The sequence below is a fragment of the Ambystoma mexicanum genome, chromosome 14, assembly GCF_040938575.1.
Source record: "Ambystoma mexicanum isolate Mex_15411 chromosome 14, UKY_AmexF1_1, whole genome shotgun sequence".
In the NCBI taxonomy this organism is placed as follows: Eukaryota; Metazoa; Chordata; class Amphibia; order Caudata; family Ambystomatidae; genus Ambystoma; species Ambystoma mexicanum.
In genome coordinates, this window is record NC_090940.1 from 162,649,065 (window position 1) to 162,674,451 (window position 25,387).

The 25,387-nt window shown below is 44.6% G+C and overlaps 1 protein-coding gene across 4 annotated transcripts in view; it reads left to right on the top strand.

Annotated features, from left to right (window-relative positions):
- Positions 1–25,387, top strand: part of MAPKBP1 (mitogen-activated protein kinase binding protein 1) — a 787,404-nt gene that overhangs the window by 297,233 nt on the left and 464,784 nt on the right. The gene's annotated exons all lie outside the window — the stretch shown is intronic.

The window sequence follows — 25,387 nt, forward strand, 5'->3', positions numbered from 1 at the left end:
GCTGTGCTGTGGTCTAAGTATGGTGACTTTTCTGGTGTAGATCTCGCTTAATGGGGGGGCTACCCTATGTGACGGGCTGATGGGTAGAAGAGGATTGGTGTGAGGTCCCCTATTAGCAGGGGGTGGTGTTGCCACAGTTCACTTTTTCACATCAATAGCGAGTCATCACTTGCTATGCTGTCCGGCTCGGAGGCCACATTTGGAGAATATGTAATCCAGAGTCGGGGTTAATCATATAGTGACTAGTCTGTCATAGGTCTTCTGGGGAGAATCGGAAGGCATGTAAACCCAGAAAAGGGGAGTGGAGTGGAGTGGAGTGTGAGGGGCAAGTTGGAGACCGCGAAATTCCTTTGTGAACACACAGTGCAAGAAGCAAACCTTGTTCAAAATAAGAATACTTTGCAAGACTAGAGATTCCATGTTAAAAGTAAAGAATACTTGAGTAACGATGGAAAATGTTCTTTCTTGAGTAGAGTGCAGATGATCTGGAGGCAAAACATTACATTTTGGAGTGTCCGTTGGTAGGCTCGTTTATCCCTAACCCCACGGGAAATGTTACTTGAAGATGGCAAGAGTGATCACATTCAGACTGGGTAGCCTTTAAAACAGTAATGTTCAAGAAAGTAAGAGCACTTGCATACTCCTCCCGAAGAGATCATCTTGTAGGAAGTGAGTCACCATTTCCTGCCGTTGCACCTCACTCTGCCTGCTGGGTATGTCAGGGCTGAGGCTTGGAGCGGTGCCTGGTATTCCATGTACCCATGCTTGGGAATTTCTTACCTGTATAGACAGCATTCCAGATGTCACATGCACAACATCCTGTTCCTCTGCCATGGGAGTGCTTCATCTTTGACTAAATCAGTTTCTCTCACTTTCCTGTAACTTACTATTTACTTGACTTTCATCTCTTGAAGCCAAACGGTAACAGATCTGTTTTTATCATGTGCATATTCTGCCCAGGAAGTGTCGGTTGCCCATTCTGGTGGTCTTGGCTGTTGGATTGGTGTTAGTATTGTAATGTCAATTTTTTTTCTTCTTTTGAAGTGTCCCCCTTAGAATCACACATTTTATTTTTGATGTCCATTTGGAGCCTCGGATATTCTGATGCAAGTCTACATGGGGTTTGTACACTAATATGGGCCTTGGTACAAGGTCTGAATGTGTGCCTATGGCTGAAAAAGGATTCTTTCTTTGAGCTTCAGGCCAGAGCTTATTTTAATCCATCTGCTTCTCTAAAGGTGCTGCCCAGTGGCCTTCTGGCATTTTTGATAGTGTCGCAATAAGGTTGCACATTTATTTGGCATAGAAGTCGGCACACCTTTCATAATTGAAGTGATATATTCATTTCTCTTTGGAAACGCGCATTAGAGAATTTTTCTTAACATTCTCAACATTACAATTTAATAATTCATCAATTAACAGACATTTACTCTTTATAGTGGCCATCCGTAAAGTAAGATGGCTCTTAAAACCCAACCAAGGCTTTCTAGAGTCTGCATTTCTGCTAATGGTTGATAATGTAGTTATGGGTCATGGGTGTACCCCCCCACCCCCCACCTTTGCTAAAAAACACTTTGTGGCCCGGTTAACAAGACTGAGAAAAGCATGGTGCTTAGAGGAAGACACAAGGATGCAAGTTTCAAAAACCTTTATTTATAGAAATGGGGTTTGAAAAATGCCTAGCTTGCCCGATTTCTAAATGGGAGTAGTCTTGGCCATTAAAAAAAGAATAGTCAAAAAGTCTGTCAAATCTATTCTTACCCTCACTTTCTAACTTAACAATGTGTAGGGTATTGGGTGAAGCATAGAAGTGTCTCAAGAATATCAGGATGACCATGGAGCCTCTTCTCGGCTCCCTTCCCCAAGCGCAAGTTGCTCGGGATCTCCAACAGTTCAGTTTGTTCGAACAGTTCACTGAAAGGCAGTTTGTGTACTTGTCCAAAGTTTCCCTCGCCTGATTCAATCCTCTCTAGTATAACACAGTTCTGCTTTAACAATTTTCCTGCTGTATCTTTCATCACTTTCAACTTTTAGTAATTCCCATTACATTTCCTCCTCTTTATACTCTGGGTTCCTTTCGCCAGACTTTCATCAAATACTTTACGTCAAAGACTTTTGGAAAGGCATCGCTTCACTCAGCCCTATGCCTGACCACTCCGACACTGCTGCATACTGGTCATTGTATTTCAATATGGTTTTAATCTTTTCTCAAATGTGCTCTGTAGCACTTCGACAAGTTCTGCTTTCTTGTTACTACTTTTGGAACGCACAGTATTCTTCAGCCTTGTGCGGGACCACTCTGACGTCTTGGCTCTTTCAATATCGTGCCCCTGTTACTTTAACTTATCACAGTTCCCAAACAGGATCGTGACCGAGGCACTCTTTATCCTTCAAACAATACCTTGTCATTGTCTTTCTTTCTCGGGTCACTTTCACCCACTTAGATTTTGGGTTTCTCTCACCCTCTTGGTATCTGGTTCCTTGCACCCACTTGGCTTTGGGCACTTATCTGTCCTCCTTTCTCCATGCATCTTGCACACTTCTTTCCTTCTGTCACCTCCTTGTTGCTTTATTTTTAATCTTGCTGTTTCTTAAACTGCAAGTCCCATAATGCCTTTCATCTTTCTTTATTGTAACAATTCCATTTTGCTGCCACTTCGCTAGTTCCCCTAACTGGCATCTTTTCCTTGAGATCAAATTTGTCACAATGTTTCGAAGGGATTGTGTCCTCCGATGTATTCCTCATCTTAGATATCTCCTTCCAGCTCTGCTGGCCTCAGAAAACTTTTCTCTAGAGGGCGCTGCGCGTCGACGTCCTCCGAGTCGATGTCCCTCGACAGCCGGCGTATCGACGTCGACGTCATCCTGCCTATAAAGGCCGCGCGCAGCGTCCGTTGCTCAGTTCCGTTTTTCCGCGCTTACTCAGTGCCTCGGAATACCGTTGCTCAGTTCTTGTCAGATTAATCCTATTTACCTCGAGTTATTCGATCCGTACTCGATGGCTTCCTCGTCGGAACCGACAACTCCTCGATCCGGCTTCAAAAAATGCCGAGATTGTGGAAAAAAGATGTCGCTGACTGACCCTCACAGAGTTTGTCTGTGGTGTTTGGGAGCTGAACACCATTGTTCGGAGTGCGAGGACTGTATGTCCATGACAGCTAAGGCCCTGAAGGAGCGTAGGGGGAATCTGGAGAAAGGTAAGACTTTTAAAAGCTTCTTCTTCGTCGACGAAGTCGAGACACTCGTCTCCTCGTCACCATTCGCGCTCCAGGTCTCGGAGTGGGTCCCATCACTCCTCGAGATCGAAGCACTCGAAGAGGAGACGTCGAAGAGCCCCTTCTCCGTCTTCCTCTTCCTCTGTTTCGCCAAAAAGAATCCCTTGCCCCACGAAACATAGTTCCCGGGCTGAATGGGAGGAATTCCGCAAAAATATGATGAGCGTCTTCGAGAAAGCGGCCTCGACCCCCTGGAAGACTGCCGAGAGCGATGCTCTGGTCGAAAGACCCGAAGGTCAAAAACGCCGCGAGTCGCAGTACCCGGCGAAGGAAACCTCTCGAGCGCGTCTCGAACCCTCGAGTAGGACTATGACCTCCAAACCTTCCTCGAAGGTTCCGTCGACGCCGTCGACTAGGGTTCCGTCGACGCCGTCGACTAGGGTTCCGTCGACGCCGAGGTCGGTGTCTTCGACGCCGTTGTCGAAGGGACCTTCGACACACGGGTCTGTCGACTCGACGCCAGCTTCGACACCGGCGTCGACGCCAAGAAAAGTCATGGTCACGACACACCCAGTGACTATCCCCAGGTCCTCGATGGCTTCGAGATTGTCGAGTAGAATCCCAATTCTGTCGAGGTCATCGAGGCCTCCGCCTTTGTTTTCGACGCCACGCTCGAAGCCTTCGGCGTCGACGACATCAACGTTTTCAAGGCCGATAATGACAAGTTCGGCACCCTCTGCCTTGGAAATGGGATTTACTCCCTTTATGAGTTCAGAACAATTGAGAACTATGTCCTCAATTTTGGAAGAGGGTGAATTGTTTGAACAGGAAGACACATTTGAGTTGCAGGGACCTGTAACCCCAATTAGAGAGGAATTTTCCTCTGAAGAACGCAGGTTAAAGGATCTTCATGATTCCTTACATGAGGCAAGTGGGTTAGACACTTCCCCTGAGGTGGAGTTTGCTAGGCCAGACCCGGGGGAGCATGCTGAAACCCCCTATAGAGCCTTAATGGCCAGGATCAGAGTTTATGGGGTGGTCTGCACCTTCACAATCTTTCCAACAAGATGACCTCACTGATATTCTTGATAAAGGCCCACAGGAGGATCCTGTGGTGCCTTTCCATAAAGCTCTTCAGAGGAAGATTATGACAAACTGGGAAACCCCAGATGTCGTCCCGGCAGTAAATAAAAGACTTTCTACAAAATACAGGGTATCCTCTACAGACCCGGAGTTTTTGTCAAAACACCCATCCCCATAAAGTCTGGTGGTACAGGCAGCATCTTCTACCGATGTCAAGACGGCTTATCCTACCATCCCACAGGACAGGGACGATAAAAAATATGATGCTATGGCAAAGAAAGTTTTTTTCGGCATGTAGCATGGCGTTAAAATCTGTGAATGCTACTTGCACCCTTGCTAGATTCAGCCATACACTTTGGGAGTGTGCTTCTACAGCGGCTGACTGCATCCCGGAGGGAGAAGAAAGGGAGGCGTTCCTGAATATCATACAGGACGGTAAAGACCCTATGTGCGAATCCCTCCAGATGGGCATTGATTCGGCTGACAGTATCAGCAGAGCAATGGCGGCAAGTACAACAACCAGGAGATTTGCTTGGTTGAGAGTCTGGTTTTGCCCCAGATGTGCAAGCCAGGCTCTTGAACATGCCATTCGATGGCTCTTCTTTGTTTGGGAAAAAGGCGGATGACAGTTTAGAAAAACTTCAAAAGCAGCAGCAAAATCCCTAGGCGCTGCAATCCGTTAGACACCTTTTCGTCCCACAGGAACCTCTGCGAGAGGCAAGTCCTTTCGCTTCTACTCCGCATTCGGAAGAGGTAGAGGACGACCGGCTCAAAGGGGACAAAGAAGAACTACCCGAGGTGGACGGGGTAGATATTCAAAGGCCGCAGCAACAGCAGGTGCCTCTTTACCATCGGCATCTGCATCAGCCGCCCCAAAACCACTCTGAGGACTTCCCTCACAGGACACCTGTAGGAGGCAGGTTGATTCAACATCTGGCGGAATGGCAGGCTATCACGTCAGATGCTTTGGAAACAGTTGCCCAAGGTTACTGCCTGCCTCTCCTACGCATACCTCAGAGTCATCCACCGGGGATCAGCTCTCAGAAAGCTCCAGATCCGCTCCTCTTGCAGGAAATTTTGGACCTGCTAGAGAAAGGTGCCATAGAACCGGTACCTGTAGCGGAGAGGAACAAGGGCTGGTACACCCCTTACTTTCTCATTCCAAAGAAAGACGGAGGACTGAGACTCATCTTGGACTTGCGAGAATTGAACAAATTCCTCAGAAAAGACAAATTCAAGATGGTCACTCTTTCTCAGATCCTCCAGGGCCTTCAGTTCCAGGACTGGTTGGTATCTCTGGACCTTCAGGACGCTTATTTCCATGTGCCTATCCATCTCAAACACAGGAAATACCTGAGGTTCGCAATTGGCAACTCTCACTATCAATTTCGAGTGCTGCCATTTGGGCTGACCTCCGCCCCGAGGGTCTTCACCAAGTTAATGTCGGTAGTGGCGGCAAGTCTAAGGAGGGAAGGGATTCATGTCTACCCCTACCTGGACGATTGGTTGATCAGGGCTGTCTCTTCGGAACAAGCTCAGATCCAACTAAATCACGTGCCACTCCCTTCACAGACTGGGCTTCTCCCTCAATTTAAAGAAGTCACAAATGCTACCATCGCAGAGACTCCAGTTCATAGGAGCGATCCTGGACACTTCCCTGGGAAAAGCCTCGCCACCAGAGGTGAGGGATCAAGATATTCTACAGATGGTTACCAAGTTTCAAAATGCCCAACGTCTCCCAGCCTTCGACTTTTTGAGGTTGCTAGGCCTCATGGCATCCTGCATTTTCCTAGTGCCAGAGGCTCGCCTGAGAATGAGATCCCTCCAGTGGGCACTGAGACTCAGTGGTCACAATTCTCAGGGAGAATGACAGATCTTCCTCAGGTTCCCGACAGGGTGGCTCGAGACCTTCAGTGGTGGGCCTGTCAGGAGAACATTCTGAAAGGAGAACATTTTTGGCAACCCTGGCCGGAGATAACAGTAGTCACGGATGCCTCACTCACGGGGTGGGGAGCCCACGCCAACGACTTGACCATCAGCGGTCGTTTGTCTCCATCGGAGTCCAGACTACATATCAACCAGTTAGAGCTGAGAGCCATCAGACTTGCGCTGAAGGCGTTCCTGCCAGCTGTACAACGGAAAGACGTCCTGATAATGACGAACAACACAGTGGCCTTGCATTACCTCAACAAAAGAGGAGGCGTAGGATCACTACCCCTGTGCAGAGAGGCGATGCAGCTCTGGTTTTGGCAATCCAAGAAGGAATCTCTCTATCGGCAGTTCACCTAGCCGGAGAGAAGAACTTGACAGCGGACGCTCTGAGCAGGCAGAGCACAGTCTCCCACGAGTGGGAACTAGCTCAGGAAGTCCTTCAAGAGATCTTCGCCCTTTGGGGAACCCCTCGGGTGGATCTGTTCGCCACCAGCGTCAACAGGAAATGCGATCTGTTCTGCTCAAGGGAATTTCCCCCGAGAGGAGCTCTGGGAGACGCGTTCATAGTGGACTGGGAGTTTCCGCTTCTGTACGCGTTCCCACCGGTCCCTGTCATCGTTCCCACCGGTCCCTGTCATTCCTCAAATGATCAGGAGGTTGAGAAGATTCCGGAGAACCATTATCCTAATTGCCCTGGATTGGGCCAGGAGAACGTGGTACCCGGACCTTCTAGACTTGTCCATCTGCCCTCCAATTCGACTTCCACTCAGAGAGAACCTACTCTCACAGAAGGGAGGTCAGGTTCTCCATCCAGACATCAAAACCCTCAACCTTCACGCTTGGCTTCTGAAAGGTTGAGGTACAAGGATTGGGACCTCCCTGATGATGATATGGAGTTGTTGCTTTCGGCAAGGAGGCCAGCAACAAAGTCTTTATACCGCTGCTGTTGGAACAGATTTTGCAGCTGGTGTAGAGAACAGAATATCAACCCTTTTTCATGTGGTACACCAATGGTTTTGTCCTTTCTTCTATATTTGGCGAATTCAGGCCTTCAAGTTGGCACCATTAAGGGCTATCTCGCAGCGCTATCCATCTTTAAGCGCACTGTGGAAGAACCATCCTATTTCAAATTACCCTTGGTAATAGTTTCTAAAGGGGTTAACCAATGTTTATCCCCCAAGACCATTCCAAGTTCCCCTATGGGATTTAAACTTAGTACTAACTTTCCTGATGGGCACACCTTTCGAACCACTCCATTCTTGTTCGTTAAGATTCCTTACCCTTAAAACTGTTTTATTAATAGCACTTACATCTGCTAGAAGGGTGAGCGAATTCCAAGCTTTCTTGTAAACCCCCTCACACAATATTTCACAAAGACAAAGTTGTCCTGCAAGTGAAGCCTAATTTCCTCCCAAAGGTGGTTTCTGAATTCCATATCACTCAGAAGATTACCCTACCATCTTTCTATCCTCCTCCTCACCCGGGGAAAGAGGAAGAGAGGTTACACAGGCTAGACCCTAGAAGGGCTTTAAGTTTTTACATCAGTAGACTAGCCAGGATAAGCCAGGCAGACCAGCTGTTTGTAGGTTATGCAGGTCACAAGCTGGGGTTACCAATAACTAAGCAGACCATTTCCAGATGGATCATTCTAGCCATTCTGGAATGTTATAAACTGGCAGGGAAAGAGCTCCCTCAAAACCTTAGGGCTCATTCGACCAGAGGTATTGCAGCTTCATCGGCCCTCAAAAGAGGCGTGCCTGTTAAAGACATCTGTGCGGCCGCTACATGGTCGTCTGTCCATACCTTTACACATTTTTACAATTTGGATTCCTCCTCCAGTCAAGAGACTAGGTTTGGAAGGGCTGTACTGCATTCTATTCATCAATAGAAGACAGCGTGAAGTCAGTACTCCCTCCTCCAATAATAGAATACTGCTATGGGAACCTATCTAAGATGAGGAATACGTCGGAGGACACGATCCCTTCAAAGAACAAGTTACTTCTTACCTTGTAACGTTCTTTCGACGGGATGTTCCTCCGACGTATTCCTCATCGACCCTCCCATCCATCCCCGCAGTTCTACTTCCCGTGTTGTTGCAGTTTACGCTCCTTCGGGGTGATTAGTCTAGTCCAGAAAGTATTATTGTGGGCTACAAAACGGAACTGAGCAACGGACGCTGCGCGCGGCCTTTATAGGCAGGATGACGTCGACGTCGATACGGCGGCTGTCGAGGGACATCGACTCGGAGGACGTCGACTCGCAGCGCCCTCTAGAGAAAAATTTTCCGAGGCCAGCAGACCTGGAAGGAGATATCTAAGATGAGGAATACGTCGGAGGAACATCCCATCGAAAGAAGGTTACAAGGTAAGAAGTAACTTGTTCTTCTCCCTCGTGCATCTCTCATGCTTTCTTGCTTTACTGTTTCAACTTCACACATGCACCGGGTTTCTCTCCACATTAGAAATTCACCGGTTGTTGCGCTCCTCTCGTTGGGATTCTGCTTCATTAAGCTTTGGGGTGGGGTCTCTTTCGCTGCCCCGCTGACACTGGCTTCTGCAACACACCCAGGGAGACGAGCACTGCGCTGGATGTGGCCAATAGGCTGCAGTATGGCTTTTTCTGGGTCTCTGGAGACTCGTGTGATCTCCTGCAGAACACCACCCCCAGGATCTGGAATCAGAAAGCGTCTGCCTTTCCCTGGCCGCATGCGATGGATCCCAGGCTAGATTTTCTGGGCAAATCATCTGATACATCCCACCATTTTGTGGGTTTTTTGCAGTTTACGCCTGTGATATCGCAATGATATTTTGCTAATCTATGCAGCGTCTTTGAACTAGCTCCATTACAAATCAACATGGTCCACCAGTACTTTTTCTTTGTAATTACAGCTATTGAAACATATGCAAGTGGATTTTTTCTCTTGCCATACTGTTAGAAATTGTGAAATGTCCATTTTATATTAAATGTCACTGGTGATTTGACATGGAAATATAAAGGGAAGATATAGTACAGCAGGAATATTCTAGAAATGGGGCTGCATACATTGTGGAAATACCATGTTCTGAAGAAAATCCCAGAAAATTCTTGATACATGTTTATGAATATCTTTACTTTCTTTTCTTCCTGTAGAAGTTAACTTTAATATTTCTTGACATTTTTGCAAAACGAAATTTCTAAGGGTTCTGTGGCAGTAGCTGCATAAATGTACATGCAAGCTGAAACTAACCGTCAACAGACTTTATTACATGCAAAAATGTTGAATTCCTTACATAGTTTGTCCCCTATTGGACAATCGCTGGAAGTATCCATTCCCCCCCAAAAGCTTTTGTTTGTGTATACATTGAAGCTGGCATATTGCTCATTTTCACATATTGGAAAATGTCTTTTCGCCAGAGGATGTGACTGATCTAGCATTGTGCAGGGTCATTCACACAATTCTCAAGCATAATGTACATCACTTGGATATTCATATGGCATGTCTGCCCTCTACCTGGGACTTTGTGCCTCTGTAAAGTGGAGGGTCCTAGTTGATCTATGTGAACGTGTGGGTGGGTGTACTTTATATTGCTGAGCAGCAATGGTTGGCTTACATTGTAGAGGGAGGAAAGAAGACGACTGTGATATTGGCCATGCCTCAAGATATCTTGCTTTCCTGGTAAAAACACATTTAAATATACAAAATCAAGCAAGCGCTTTGCAAAGTCATAATCCCCTAATGTGTCCCATTCCATGGCCTAGAGAAATGGGGAAACTGACCAGAACCATCAAAAGTAGAAATCATGAATATTCATGTAAACCAACCTAACACTGGAACCACAAGTCAACGCAGTTGCAAAGAAATTCTTCTTCCACCTACACACAAACTCCTTCTACCGTTCCTCACCTTCCCACACGGAACACTCTCCGTCATCTCAAGAATATACTATGCCAACATCTATCTTGGGATGTTGCATTACCTCACCAAAAAACTGTAGCAAATACATAATGCAGCGTCAAGACTACTCCTCAGACTAAACCAGAAAGAACTGATCACATCAGCATTGACAACCCTGCACTAGCCACCAGTCAAAGGATTTACTTCAAAACCATTTGCATAGCACACAGAACAATACATGGCCAAGGAGTGGAAGTCATCAGGAAATCTCCATCTGCAGATTAAAACGAACACTCAGACCCAGAAATGACATCTGCCTCGAATCAAAGCAATACTCAAAGCTGAAATATGGTGGTTCAGCGGTCTCTTGCAGCTCAGCAGTACTTTGTAACTGACTACTGAGGGAACAACGAACAGAAGAACATCTAAAATTTAGAAAAATGCCTAAATCTGGCTATTTAACCAACACCGCTAAATAGGAAGCACTTCTTAAGAAAGAAAACGAGCCGCAACCTAACTTTCCTTCTAACTCGCTGCCAAACTGCCATCTACAACACACAGCAAAACTGAACAGCCACTCTGTAATATCATGCAACTCAACACCCTAAATCTCCAGCACTACACCAGTCGCGCACACAATCCATACAGTCCCACACACTAAAACACCTAATCGAGTAGCAAACCCAACATACAGCAACAGTTTTTTCTGAACTCGAGCTACCAACAGCAAAAAGCTCGCCCACTGTCCCACCCCATCACATTAACCCTCCTTCCTTTTCCCCTGCGCACCTGGAGCCCATGAAAATGGCAGCAGTATAAATCTCACCCTAACGGTCTGTTCCCTGTATAGCCAGTCCCCTTTAATTTTGAATGGGTTCTGCTCATTAATCTGGTCGAATTAATAAGAATTATATAAGCTACCCTGCCTACTTTGCAAGCTCTGGGGTGGGAGGTTCTTTATAGTAGTGCTTTAACTCCTGGTTTGGTCTTTGCCGGCGATGAGCAGGGTCTGCAGCTTTGTGGCATTTGTGTGACTGTGGGTGTGCACTATATGTAGTAGCAGTGTTTCCACATCTTAGTACCCACTGATTACAGTCTCTGCAGTGCTTCCTGTCCACTTAGCTATGTCGGGTCTTTATGCAGGGCCTTCAGCCTCCAACGGTCTGATGCACCCATAGTGTCATGTTAAGCATAGTCCTTGCACTCACATGAACAATGTTTGAGCACAAGCGGCTTTTCCGAAAAGCTATTCTGTGGCTCGATTTTGTTAGCGGACGACTGCTTTAACAACTACTTCAATTTTAGCACTAAAACCCCTTGTATAGTTTTATTGCGTGCAGTGGTCCTAATGACGCTTGGGAAGTTTACCTTGGAGCACTGAGGTCATTTTGTTTTGCTTACTACTTTCTAGGGAGAAAGTAGTTAATGAAATGTCCGAAGTTCCTCTAAACCTTTCTTATACCAAAGCATAAGCCAGGGTAGACTAAAATGTGTACAGATGGTGTTGCCCTAGCGTTTCTCAGCCACCCTGTGATTGATTGTGAGGAAATGTTCCCCAATTAGCTAGTAATTGCCCACATTGTAGTGACTAATCTGGGTCTGATTTAGTCGAACCCAAACAATTCTTACCTTCAGCATGTGGGCTTTAGAACATAGAGCCAGACCTTCATATCCAATTTATTTTTTACTCCAGCCATATGGCAATGGCGAAGGCCAAAGGAGCAAGCACTCCTCTCAGCATCTTCCCGACCCTTGCTTGCCATCCTTGTATACTGCACTTTACCCTTCATTCATAGTCCATCCTCTCCTGGAAGTGAACTGGTTCATTAAATGTGCTGTCAATCAGTATCATTTTCTTTCAATCTGCATTTGTGAAGTGGAATTTGCTGGATAGTACCATAAATGGAAAAAGTTGAAATGTATTTATATTTTTGATCAAATAGGAGGCATTTTAGGGTTTCCATAGAAACCTATGCGGATCGGTTTACTTGGCTTCTGACATTTTATATGCTACTCCTAATGTCAAGTCAATGGAGGGATTGTATTTGGAATATCGATTGTGATGTAAGGATGCTTTGTTGGGCTATAACTTGAAATGCGCTCCTGTCCATTGATTGAGTTCTAGTTTTTAGAGTCCTTAATTGGCAATCTGAATCTATGTGGAAGCTGGAGTAGCTAGTTATGCAATCATCCAAGGAGCGGGGCTAGCACATCATTAGATCGAAGACTAGTAGAAATGTATAGAGAAGTTGATGGCATGGTGAGGTGGGTGAACAGGGAAGTGTAGAGATGGTGCGAGTGGCAAAGGTGATAATTTTGTCAAGGTGTGCAAACATTTTGGGAAGATGTATGAGTTGGCTTGAGGAGGTCCAGTCAACTACGTACCAGTGTTTTAATTGCTAGTGTAAACAGGCAAGGTTTTCCTGCTACTATACAGGTTGATCCTTGCAGCGGTAGCAGTACAAGTGATGAAACGTTGGAACTGCAGATTGAATTCCAAGGTTGCAGCCGTGATGGTGAAGTGGGTGAAAAGCAAGTGTTTCTGTGAATGAAGGAGAGGTGCCCAGGACATTGCAGACATCAGTAGGTAAACATGTTTATTGTCTAGCAAATAGTAAACTGGTTTTCTGAGTTGACCTAGATAATAGCATAATGCTGAAAAGGCTGGACTTCTTAAACATTTACCCAAGTGCTTAAATATAGATATCGCTTCACCCTATGAGTTCAGGGCAGCACCTCGCCCTGCCGCTCCACAGCAGAAATCTCACATTTTGCAGATAATTTTATAATTGGCTTTTAACTCCCGAATATTACTTTAGAATCCTCTCTGAACAAAGTTTATACCAGGTTGTGCATTTGCAATTGCTACTCTAGAGTAGTTGGCCACATGTTGGTTGGATGCTTTTGGAACAAATGGAAAATTGAGACAATGGAAGATATTGGATTCTTTCTTTTTAGAGCATGTAAGGTGTGGTAAGAGCAGTAGAAAACAGAAGGGTTTGTTGTAGTGTGGAACACCAGGCTGGCAAGGCAGCCATGGGAGAGTTACTAGAGGCTGAATAAAATGTAGCATACCGCAAGACCTTCTAATCAAGTGGTTTGTACATTGACAGTAGCCTCTTTGGCCTTGGTGTGAATAGTGTGTATCCCATGTTTGGCCTTATTGCGATACATAAGGATGTGGAGGAGAGAGGTGGCGTTTATGGATACAAATAGGTTCTAAAAGAGATATGAAGGTTGTCGGAAGCGGCTGACTCTTTGACTTCTGATTGAGAGACTCAGTGCGGCTTGACGACCGAAACGTGAGAGCGTGAAGGTTCATTCCTCGAAATAGCTGAAGCTGATCGTAATGTGCGGCAAGCTGGGGAAAAGCCTCCTGAAGACTCCTGAAAGAGTCTGTATTCCCTGAGCGGCTCAATTGTATTGAACCGCTGATCCCGAGTGTGCCGGTGGGAGAAGGGCACCGGGAAAAGGGACAGAAAACCACTGCCGCAAGCAAGACTAGGTCAGACGAGGCTCTTGTTGCAGAAAAGGAGCCCTCCCGCTCACAGGATAAGGGAGCAACGTAACAGAATGTCGGCAGCAATGATAATGCGGCTCCACTTAGTGGTAAGCCGTTGTGGGCGCAAGGGCAAGGCAAAGTGGGCCAGTGAAGCCATTAAAGCTACCAAAGTTATTAAAGGTATTGCTGTGGTGGCAACTGCAATTTTCTGGGAGACAGAGTTTGGTGTTTGTTCTCGGTTCTCCCTTCCCTTCTGGCAGATATCTGTATACATTCTGCATTATTGCAACAATGCTTCTGCTTCAAAGAATATCTTTCTGTACCGCTATATTACATACGAGCCTCGAGATTAATTGCAGCCGGGAGAGTGCGGGATTAATCCTTTGGTCCGGCTGCTCCTGATCCAGCTGCAGTGTCACAGGATCATTTGATACACTTACTCGAGGCACAGCAGTACATTTGTAAACATTGTTTTTAAATTGCTTTGTAAGACTAAGAATGAGGGCATTTTGCAGATAAACCTACCATCTACTGCCTACTTGACTGCCTTTATAAGAGGCGGTTCCTCACCGGGACAGATAATGGTGAAGCCATTGAAGCGGAATCCCTCTATTCTGCTAAAGTCATCTGAAGAGTTAAGCAAAAAATTATTAACACCTGTTAGCGCCTAGAGGAAATCAGTGCTGCATACCAAGGCTGCCTAAACCATATGCTGTCACACAAGAAAGGCCAACAATCGAACTATAATCCCTGCAAGAGGAATAATAAAATCGTTGCGAGTTCAAAAGATAGCGTAGTGTGTAAAGCCAAATTGAATAAAGGGCCTCTTGTTAAAGGAGCAATAACTGACTTTTTTCCTGCCAATGCTCAACTGGAAAAAAGAGTCTACAGTAATAGACGAAGCAGAGCCGGCTACAACTATAATACAATTCCTCAGGATGTCACAAATTACGGGGATATAGATAACAAGTTGCCTCCTTGAACTATGCTCATCAATGCAGAGATCTATGACCCCAGCTCTTACACAGCCATTGGAAAATAATTTTCAAAGCCAGCTGCCTAACGAGCCTCTACTCCCCAGGAAGCAAACCAGCAGATTATCGGCATCCCCTAATCTAGCTATACACCGGCAATCGTCTGTCAACGGCAGTGACATTGAGACTAGTAGAGCCTCAATGCCCTGCCCTTCTACCTTGGCCAAGCAACAATCAATGGCCTCTCTCAAATTTGCACAAAAATACTCTAGGAAATGTGTGGCCACATTCTCGACTACCCTGACCCTTGTTCCAGGGGAAGCGGCAAAAGCTATTGTTGGCGAAGAGGACAAGCTAAAGTCACCGCCAGCAGCAAGCGTCTCTAAACTGCCTGAGGCAGACCTTGAGACTGATTCTGGCGCTGCTGAAAAATCAGCTGTGTATTTATTTCTCGCAAGCAACGCAGACTCCATAGAAGAGCTGCAATGAGCAAGAAGCCCTGTGAGGTGGCTTCCCCTTTAACAGCTGCTCCAACAGGGAAACCCACCAAGAAGGCCAAAAAGAAAGCTACTCTGGCTGAAAAACGTAAAGCTAAAACTCTTGGATGCCCCTCCAGCTGGCTTATTCCCGACAATATCGAGTCTTTGAGTGAAGAGCTACCTGAACTGGGGTTGTCTCAGCTAAATAACAATCTTGATAAGATCTCTTCAACTCCAAACAAAAATCTAAAAATATCTTCCCTGGAAAAGGGCAAACCTAAACTAACCAACAAATGAGGCTAACCAAATTGATTCCTCTAACAGTTTGCATTATTAAAAATCTTTACCAACAAAGCTGGTTAACAAGGACAGAATTTATGACCAGACTTCATTCTGTGCCTCCGCTCCGCATCCTTGGATCTGAAGATTTTGAGTACTTGGTGCCTCTCCAGGTTATGAACCCAACGTATCAGCGATCCACTGCAAATTCTTATCGGCCCAAATGATGCGTAGCTTTAAAGAGAGCCTGCTTGTGGTGAACATTGAAATTGATGTGGATCCGGAAATGGAAGACCCCAGCTGGCCAAAGAAGGAAAAATATGGGGCTTGAAGAAATTGCTGTCGACTCTTCCTTACCTAAAGGGGGAAAAGGTCCAGCTTGCAGACATTCAGAAAGTGTTGTGCTGGTTGTCAGAATCCCTCCCTCTAGCTATAAATAAACAGTGACAGTGTACCATCGTCTCTCAGAATTGCAGAGGATTTGGACATCTCCTGTCCCCCTGATAGGTCCCTTTCCATCTTAGCCAATCATTCCTGTATATATTTACAAGAAACATGGTTAACTTCTCCGATAATCCTTGATGGCTATTTGACCTATCAGTCATTAGCCAAAAAAAAGGTAGACCCTTCGGGGGCTAATGGTGGGGTATTGGACCGCCTGCTAAGCCTCGGCAAATGAAAACCAGCCAAGAAGATAACATTGCTCTCGAATACGAAGGGCGATACGAGGGCCTCATGGAAAGAATTCTACTTGTTGCCTTATATAATCCTCCTGGTGCCAATATTTGAGAAGCTATACAGGAGGCTCTCCACGACCTCCTTAGCGAATGGACTATGATTTCAGGGAACAAATCTGTAATATCAATGGCGATTTCAACTGCCATATGAGCGGTCTTGAGGGAACCTCGATTAACCCTTTACTGAAAGGTGAAATGTCCCACGTTACTGTAGAGTCTGAAAGTCTAGGTTGGATGAATTTCTTCTCTAGCTGGCATCTGGAACTGATTAATGGAGGACATACAGTGATAAGCCTGGAAAGCATGCCTGGTGTAATGGCCTCGCCACTAGTATGTTTGATTATGTATTTGTGAGCCCTGACATTGCCTTCCGAGTCAAAGACATGGAAATAAGCTTGAAATGACTGGAGCAATCACAGTTCACTTACCCTATCACTTGCTGTAGACAACGAGACCCAGAATGTTAAACTCTTGGGAGATTTGAAAGTTAGTTTGGGACCCGCATTTGCTGGCATTAAAAAATATCTAACTCGGCCTGTGATGCGCAAGCAGTGCTAAACTGTGATCTCCAACTATTTGCCACACTATCAGTAAATGACATTGAAAGATGGATCGCCACATTTGCATCTTCTCAGGCCACTACCACAATTAATTTGATATCCAAAGAAGGAAAGCAGAATAAACCTTTCGATAAAAGCATCAGGGATGCAAAGCAAGGTCTTGGGGCTGCAATTTGTAAAGCGAAAACTTCCTATTTAACATACGACTCCTACAAATTAGTTTGCAGGTCACTTAAGAACAAATACACCGCCTGGATTAAATCAGAGAAGAGCGGAGAAGATCAGACGCTGGCAAAAAACGGTTCAAGTTATATGCTCAAAAAATACCAGAAGTATTTGGGGGCTGTTGGGTGAAGCCAGGGTGGAGGGAGGGGGGGGGACTCAATGATCAACCCTATAGGTGTACAACAATGGACAGATTTCCTCTCCAGCCGAAATACTCCAACCGGAGTGGACGGCAATTACCCCTTGTGAGCTTCCTTTTTACTCCTACAAAGGATCAACTAATTAAAATCAAATGTCTGAAATCATCAAGAGCGCCAGGCCCTAATGGACTGGCAAATGTTGTCTTGAAGAGTAATCCTGAATTTTGGGCATGTTTAATAAAAAATCTACTCGATAAAATTCTGGCGACTGGTCAAATTCCAGCTTTTTGGCAAACTTCCACCCTTATTCCAATTTTCAAGAGGTCACAGGATGGATCCAGGTAATTGCACACTATTATCCATGCTCGACTGTAGAGGGAAGCTATTTGCATTGCTATTGCTGGAGAAGTTGGAGGTGTGGGCTAACAAAGCTGGAATACCGAGTCTGTTTCAAAGCAAATTTAGGAAAGGTTACAGAACTACTTTGAACTTGACTATAATGGATCTACTACGCACTAGGGCCAAGACAAATGATGATCTGCCATTTTACACCCTTTTTTATTGACTTCCGAGCTGCTTTTGACTTGGTCCAAAGAGAAACTGACTGAATCTGGAATTTTTGGGATGCCCTGATGAACTTCTTTATTACCTGACTGTTGCATCATAACACCACTGCCAAACTTAAATTAGACTTTCAGGGCAACATGCCTGACCTGATCAGTCAAAATGGTGGAGTCCAGCAGGGCTGCGTGACAGCTCCCTTCCTATACAATCTGTTTACGTACCATCTCCCTATTGCTATATCCACAGTGCATAATTGCCCCCCTATGATTGGAGCCATGCATTGCCCTGCACTAGCTTATGCAGACAACCTTATAATCCTGGACCATACGTTCAGTGGTTTACAAAGGTCGACTAATGCGCTTTGGGAATACGCCGAGACTAATGGCTTATTGTTTGGTATTCTCGGGAAGAAATTGTGCACCCCTCCCCCCAAAATTAGTTATACAAGAACTAGAAATAAAGTATACCCCTATATACAAATACCTGGGAGTGCAGATTGACATCACAGATGAGTTATCTTCTTGCATACAATCTTGTAAAGTTAGAGCAGCGCAAATGACATTGATACACCAATTTACTATCAAGAACTGCGGGTATACCATCTGGGGAGTCTGCCAGCTATACACTCGGGTATTAGTCCCTATGGTTTTCTATGGCCTGGAGGCTCTGCTGTCTATCGATCTGAAATGGCTCCAAGTGGTCGAGGGCAAACTCTGGAGGATGATACTGGGTCTCTCTCAATGTATACCAATGACGATCATCAGGCTAGAATTAGGACTGCTCTCTCTAAAATCTATCATCTTGAAGAGGAGAGCTGAGATGTATTGAAATATGAGCAACAATCCTGAGAACCTGCAAATGGCATCCATCAAGAAATCTCTAAGGAGTCAGCAACTTATTTCTTTAAAAAAACAGATGGAGTGTTCATCAAAATGTTAGGGGAAACGACGACTCAACGAAAATAGCTTTGTCTATGAAGGTCGATCTCTGGGTTTGGCTGGAAAACTACAAGCACTTAAGCAAACGCAAAACAAATCAATTTGTACATTGTACTCATTCAAGAACCCGCAGAAATGTATGAACCTGTGTCCTTCCAGCAGACTTGGACGATTCTGTATCCTTTTGAGAATAGACCATTTACCGGTTCTAGCGAATAAGGGAAGTTGTAGACAATTGTCCTCTTCCGAAAGAATTTGCCATTTGTGTAAAAACGCAGCCGTCAGCGAAACAGCAAAACATCTGACACATTTATTTGCTATACTACAGAAATCCTACAACGACCTGGAATCGGTAGGGGAAATCTGTTTTGGTTCTGCCGTATTCTCCCTAAACGTAAAAATACATATAGCAATGTACAGCATATAGTTTAAGATTGAGAATACTCTGGGCATAACTATCTAGGTTAATTAATCTACCAAGAGTATCCTCTTGGCCCTATAGAAATAGAGGCTTGTGGATGTCTAGGCTGCGGCTTCTTAGATGTTGCTTTATTATCTCTTTTGTCCTCTACTGAGATCCCTAAATATTATAGTTAGGATTATAATTGTAACCAACACGTGTGTGTGTGTGTAAAGCCATTTGATCAAATGAACTAGTTTCTTTTTGTTACTTTGTGAAATTAAATTTAGATGAGTTACTTATGAATGTAATTGTTTTATTTATCTTGCGAAATGTGATCAATTTTGTGACTTTTTTAATAAGTTACGTTTTTAATTATGTGTTAAGTTTATACCTCTTACCTATCGCCTTCAGCGTATGCAGAATCTTGCAGCCTTGTTAGCCACTGGTTCTCCCTATGGGGCTCAGATCACGCCAGTGCTACGCCAACTTCACTGGCTTCCGGTGAAGCAGCGAATTCATTTTAAGTCACTGCATCGTCCACCGGGCAATTCACACTCAGGGAGCCGAATTCTTAGTCTAAATTGTTCGATACATTTTGGATCGGGATCTCCATTCCACTACCTCTAACCTTCTTATTGTTCCTAGAGTTAATCTGGAAAGGTTTGGCGGCAGAGCGTTTTCTATTGCCGCGCCCAAACTCTGGAACAGCCTCCCCCCGTTGCTTAAAGCTACTGCGGACCACCTTGGTTTTAGAAGAGCTCTGAAAACCGATCTATTTTAATTTCCGGTGTCTCCATTGGCCTCTTCTTGACCGAGCAGCTTCCTTCTTAGCTCCATGCCGCCTTTGGGCGACCGTGCGCTTTATAAATTGTAATAACATACCTAAACTGTATCACATTATTGAATAAGATGTTAAGTAAACCATTTCACATCCCATTTGGTTTTAGAATAGTTTAGCTGTTATGAATCCACCATCAACAGTATGAGATCAGCAGTGGAGAAAACCTGCTTTTCGAGTTGGTTCACTGCGAGGGTTCGTTATTTGAAATGGTTACTGATTCCAAATGCTGTAGGGGACAAATCTTAAATTGAGGTTTCTAGGAGGACTTGGGTAATTTGGAAGGCCAGATAATGAGGAGTAGGCTGGGCTGTGTGTGGCTTGCCCGGATGCATGCTAGCTTCGTACTTTGATGTTCATCTGAACCAAACATTACTTGATGGGGATCTCCAAACAAACCATTGGTGAGTTCCAGTGCCTTGCTTTGGCAAAGTAAAACCACCCTAAGTGGCATGTTCTTTTGTGAAAGGGCTTCTTGAAAGCTAGATAGCCTAAGGGGGGGTCCATGTGGTGGGTTCTTCTGGCTAGTGTCACTTGATGGAAGCTCCAATTGTTTCAGCATGTATTGAGGCATATGCATAACCGCTTTGAAATTTGATGTTCAACTAACTGTGCTCCAGCCCTCCCAGCCTTTCAGGAGAAATAATTCAGTTTCCATTCTGGCCAGCCCTCCTTCGAAAGCAGGACTGTTAGTATGGTTTGTGGATAAGATGCAGATGATTCTCTTTTAGAAGTAGACCTGGTGATGCAGATCCATTTTATATTGGGGCGCTTTCGGGGTTACTAGCACTTTTATTTTAAAAAAAAAAAAACTTTTTTTATTTTTTATTTACCCTTCTCATCTTTGGTGGGTAGGAGCATTAGAATGGGGGCTGGAAGCCTGTGGCTGAAATGTTCGAGGGAGAAAAGACCAAATTTGTTCCGATCTCCCCTGAAGATTTCAGCCTTTGCCCCCACACCATTGCGGCGGCACACTTCGCTGTGTGCCGCTGACTTGCTGTGTCCCTGCAGCGCCTGTTCCCTTACACTTCCGTGATCGGGAACTGGCGCCGCATGTTCCTTTCCTTTAAATTTATTTTTTAATTAAAATGAATAAACTTTTTACAGACTGTCTGCGGGGTTCACAGCCATTTACACCGAATGGGGGATTTGGTCAAACTTTTCGGCCGACCTTAATTTTCGAACAGACGAAATTTGCCAAATCTCCCATTCAGTCTTTATTTTCTGACTTTTTGACGTTTCCGGAGCTTTATGGAATCCTTTATTTGTGATTGATATCTGCAGATTCTTGGTTCAGCCGGATTTGCGCACTCCACTAGCGATAATTGACTCTTGACGAGTAAGAAATGGTGTGCTGTATGCATGTGCAGACTCTAGGGGGCTAGTGAATTTTTATGGTTGAATAATAGCTTGCACATTTTCATTTTCAGCCATGTGTGCTTAAAACTAGAATTTACAACTTGTGCTCCACTTGCAAAACACTTCTTGCTGTCCGTTGGTCTGGTGGAGGGTCATGCAATTATAGTCAAACAGTCTCTCGGGGTAACTAGTGTAGAAAAGTGACACAGAGATGCCAGTTTACATAAGCACTGACTCGCCAAAATCATGGACTTTCACGGTTCCCTTTAGGGGAAAAAACCACAACCACAACTTTGCATCTTCAGCCAGAGAGGATGACCCATAGGCTGAGGAATTCCAAGGGTAAACATTGTGGACAGTCAATGATCCCATTCAAAAAGACATGGGGGAGAGTGGAGGGGAAGGGGGAGAGGGGGGGGGGGTTTGGGGTGTAACCACCACACAAGGAAGTTTTGGTTTAGCACTTCTGTGTTTTTCATTTACAAGAACAACTTGGTTTGGGGTAAAATCCTTTTCTAGTTTGGACGAAGATGAAGTGAACTAACAGCCCTAGGGATTAGTCTCCCAAGCAGCCTGCTTCTGTATAGCCCCTCTGAGGATGGATGACATTAAGGGTAATCTACCCAGGTTCCCTTTCCAGAGGAAATACCGAGTCTGTGTGTATGGTGATGGCGTGCTCCCTGTTAACCCTAGTGGGATATCGTAGGTCGTCCTCTGCTGTCCGGCCAAATGGGACAGATTGAAAACAGTTTGACAAATTACAGATTGGTTCTTCTGGGTCCACAAGAAATGTTCTCAAATGTTCTTTTTCTGGGTCTCTCCCGGTGTCCCTCCAGTCTTTTATGTGCAACTCCTCTGGTCAATCTGCCCTTCTCCTGGGAGCAACAGTAAAGACAACAAATTCAATTATGATGTATAGCCATATAAAGCAATATAACGTTAAAATCGGGAAAAATTGCAGAAAATGTCCCACCTGCACATCAAATTAATGTATGTCATATATCGTATCACACTACTGATCCCACTTACTTGTACATAATATCATTGCGGGTAATCAAGTTCCACCTCCTTTCATGTATCGTACAGAGATAACAGACATATTGCCTGAATTTAGGCAGCTTAACCACAAATCTTCTTGCATGGAGAACTATGTACAAACCGTCCCAGATTTGTTATATATAATCTACTGTGGCCATAGCTTCACAGGACGTCAACACATTTTGTACGGTTTCCATTGTGTTGGGGTTTTTAAACCAAGTTGGCCCAAACACACAGGCTACCATCCTTCTCACGAGATAGCATAATCAAACCCATTAAATGTATCAAAGGGCATGTAGGAGTTTTGCCAGCTTGGATGTATAGCACTCATTTTCTCCTCAATACCAAACTACCCAAGTATCTCAGACCAAACACCAATCGCATCAACTCGACAGGTGTTGAAGGGGGGGATATTTAATAATCTCTCAAATTGGCCTTTATGTACTTTGAGCCAGTGATAGTTCATCAATAATGGTTCCAGGCATGAGATCATAGCCCGGCAAAAGCTCTGTATATACAGCAGGGCAATGCCCTCACAACTATAATCTGCTGTATTGGCCGCACATTTTCTAATTAAAGAAGTCTTAAATACTGCTTTCCGATTATTATTTTTTTCGGCAATAATCTCCATCATTGCTGTGCCCAAATTCCAGACCAAGATATTTGTCAATTCTACTGGCCATGCTTTGTCCTATAGTTCTTGTTTCCATGGCACATATATTTAGTGTTAACCACATTCAATTCTAGGACATTTATTTTCGATTTATTTTCGCCTATCTACATAAATCCACTGCCGTCCTATGCAGACGGATATCAAGCAAGACTGTTGTATTCACAGGATATCCATTCCATGTGTACCCTTCCAACCTTTGAGGGAAAATTGAGATGACAAAAAGGAGCGTAGGTCGGTAATGTACAGATTGAAAAGCAAAGGGGGGGGGGGCGCGAGGACACATCCCTGCTTCGCCCCTCTGTTGGTAGAAATCGTGACTGCACCCACCCCTCGACCGTCCAACTAGACATGCACCGTAGTTGAGGCATGTAGTTGCATAATGACCTCCAGCAACCATGGGGAAATCCCATATTTCTAAGCTTCTGCCAAAGCCTTGTGCACTTTATAGTATCAAATGCCACTTTAAAGTAGACCTCTAATACGTCAAGCGCATCATCATAGCGTTCTCTATTGGAGTGTACAGTAGTAAGATATTGTGGACTGTGGCAGGGATGGCTCTAAATACAGTATGGAACCTGCTCAATAAGTTGGATTTTTCAGCCCACTGGCAGAGCTCCTTCAATATCAATGTGGAGAAAGTGTTGCTGGTACAGGGCTTGCAAAATCTCCTAGCCCACTAACATTGACGAGTAGTTTATTTATGCAGGACGAGTACCACTTGCATGATACTAGACCTTGCTGGTGTGTATGCAGAATGTTAGAAATGTGTTTTTCATTTTCTGCAAACACTTTGTTTGCAGTAAATGGCAAATGCAGGCTTCACTGTGCATGCTTGAAAGCATTGCAGCAAATATGAAGTGTGGTGCTTATGGTGACATGCACCATTTTACAAAAGGTACTGGTAAATATTTTGACACCAGTGACCTTGGAGCAAGTTCCTTTCTCTTAGAGTATGCAAACTAAGGAACTCGCCCTGCAGGTCTGGTTGGATTTTAAAGAATGTGCAGGGTCTGTGGTACCGTAGAGCATAGATAGCAAGTGGTGCTTTTAGGGTGTAGTCCTACATCCTTGCTTATAAACTGGTATCAGAATGGCACTTTTCCAGGCCAAAAGGATTTGGCCAGTTTTTCCTAAACAAAGTAACCAGTAATGCAAACCATAGGTCGGGATTTGATTTAACGACTACGTTAGCAAGGCCTTTGGGGCCAGGCACACAAGAGCCCTTAATCCCTTTTATGATCATCTTCATTTATCAAATGCCAAATCAAAGGTAACCTTTACTCTTGGTTCATTACTGATATCTATTTATTTCTCCTCACAAGTGGCTTTTAAATATTCCACCCATAGTTTGGCAGGAATTGGGTTAACCACACCCTAGTGAGGGTTTTCCCATAAAGGTAATGAGTAACTCCCATACCAGTCTGACATTTTCCCCCAACCAATGCCTGGATAATTTTTTATAGAGAACCTTTTGCTGTATTACCCAATTTCAGTGTTTGTTTCTGCGTTCCAACATCATGCCTCAACCTATGCTTTGCCATATCAATCTCCATGTCAGTATGTGTTTGTCCCAGCTTGACCAGCCTTAAAAAATAACGTTTGGGTTTTGCACACTTGAGTCAATTTGAAAATCCACTCCAATTTCATCAACGACCATGTTCAAGATAAAATGAGAACCAGTATCCATATTATACATCTCATATAGGATTTTGCACGGTCCAACTTGTGCAATTTCCCCCGTGCATTAACTACACCACCGAAAGTGGGAAGGGGTCTACATTACGTTTGGACAAGGACATAATCAAGGCCACTATTTCATGGTCACTTATCACTATGGATAAACCCTAAACTTCTGACATTTCACAAGATCACTAGTACAATAGAAATGGTCAATCATAACTTTTTTTTCTGACTATTTTAAAGTAAAGTCTTTCGTACAACCATTGAGCATATACAATTCCCATTCTTGGGTATACTTGGACCAACACTGTCACTGCTTATTCGTTCGAAATTGCAGAAGTTGGCTTTTGGCACACACCCATTCATTGGCTTCGATCGCCTCACCATGTCGGCATTAACCATTTTTAAATCCCCAGCAAGTATGACAGAATCAGTTATGCCAATTAATAGTCCATCAACCATTGACCCAAAATCTCTTCTGTACAATACTCTCCTGGCGGGTCATATAATATATATTCATCAATAATAACCTGATTGACTGGCGCCCTGACTGCAGACAGGTTTCCACTGCCAAAATGTCCCTCTCACTGTGCGGCACATAGATTTTAGCATCCAACCCCTGTGATCCATCCACGAGAAGGGCGGCCAAGTGTACCTTTAACGGCCACTTTGAGAATAAAAGGTCTCCTGCAACAAAAATATCAAAGCCCCTCGACAGATGTAAAGATCTTAGTGTCTAGCAAGTGTTGATGGCCTCTGGTATTCCATGAGGCGAGCTTAATTCAACTACCGTTCTTAGTGATTATTGGTAAGAGCTTTGCAACCCAGGTCCATTCCTGCTTATCGTCAATCACCGTAGGAGTTGCTGCTTTTCCTACCTTAAGAGCAAGATTG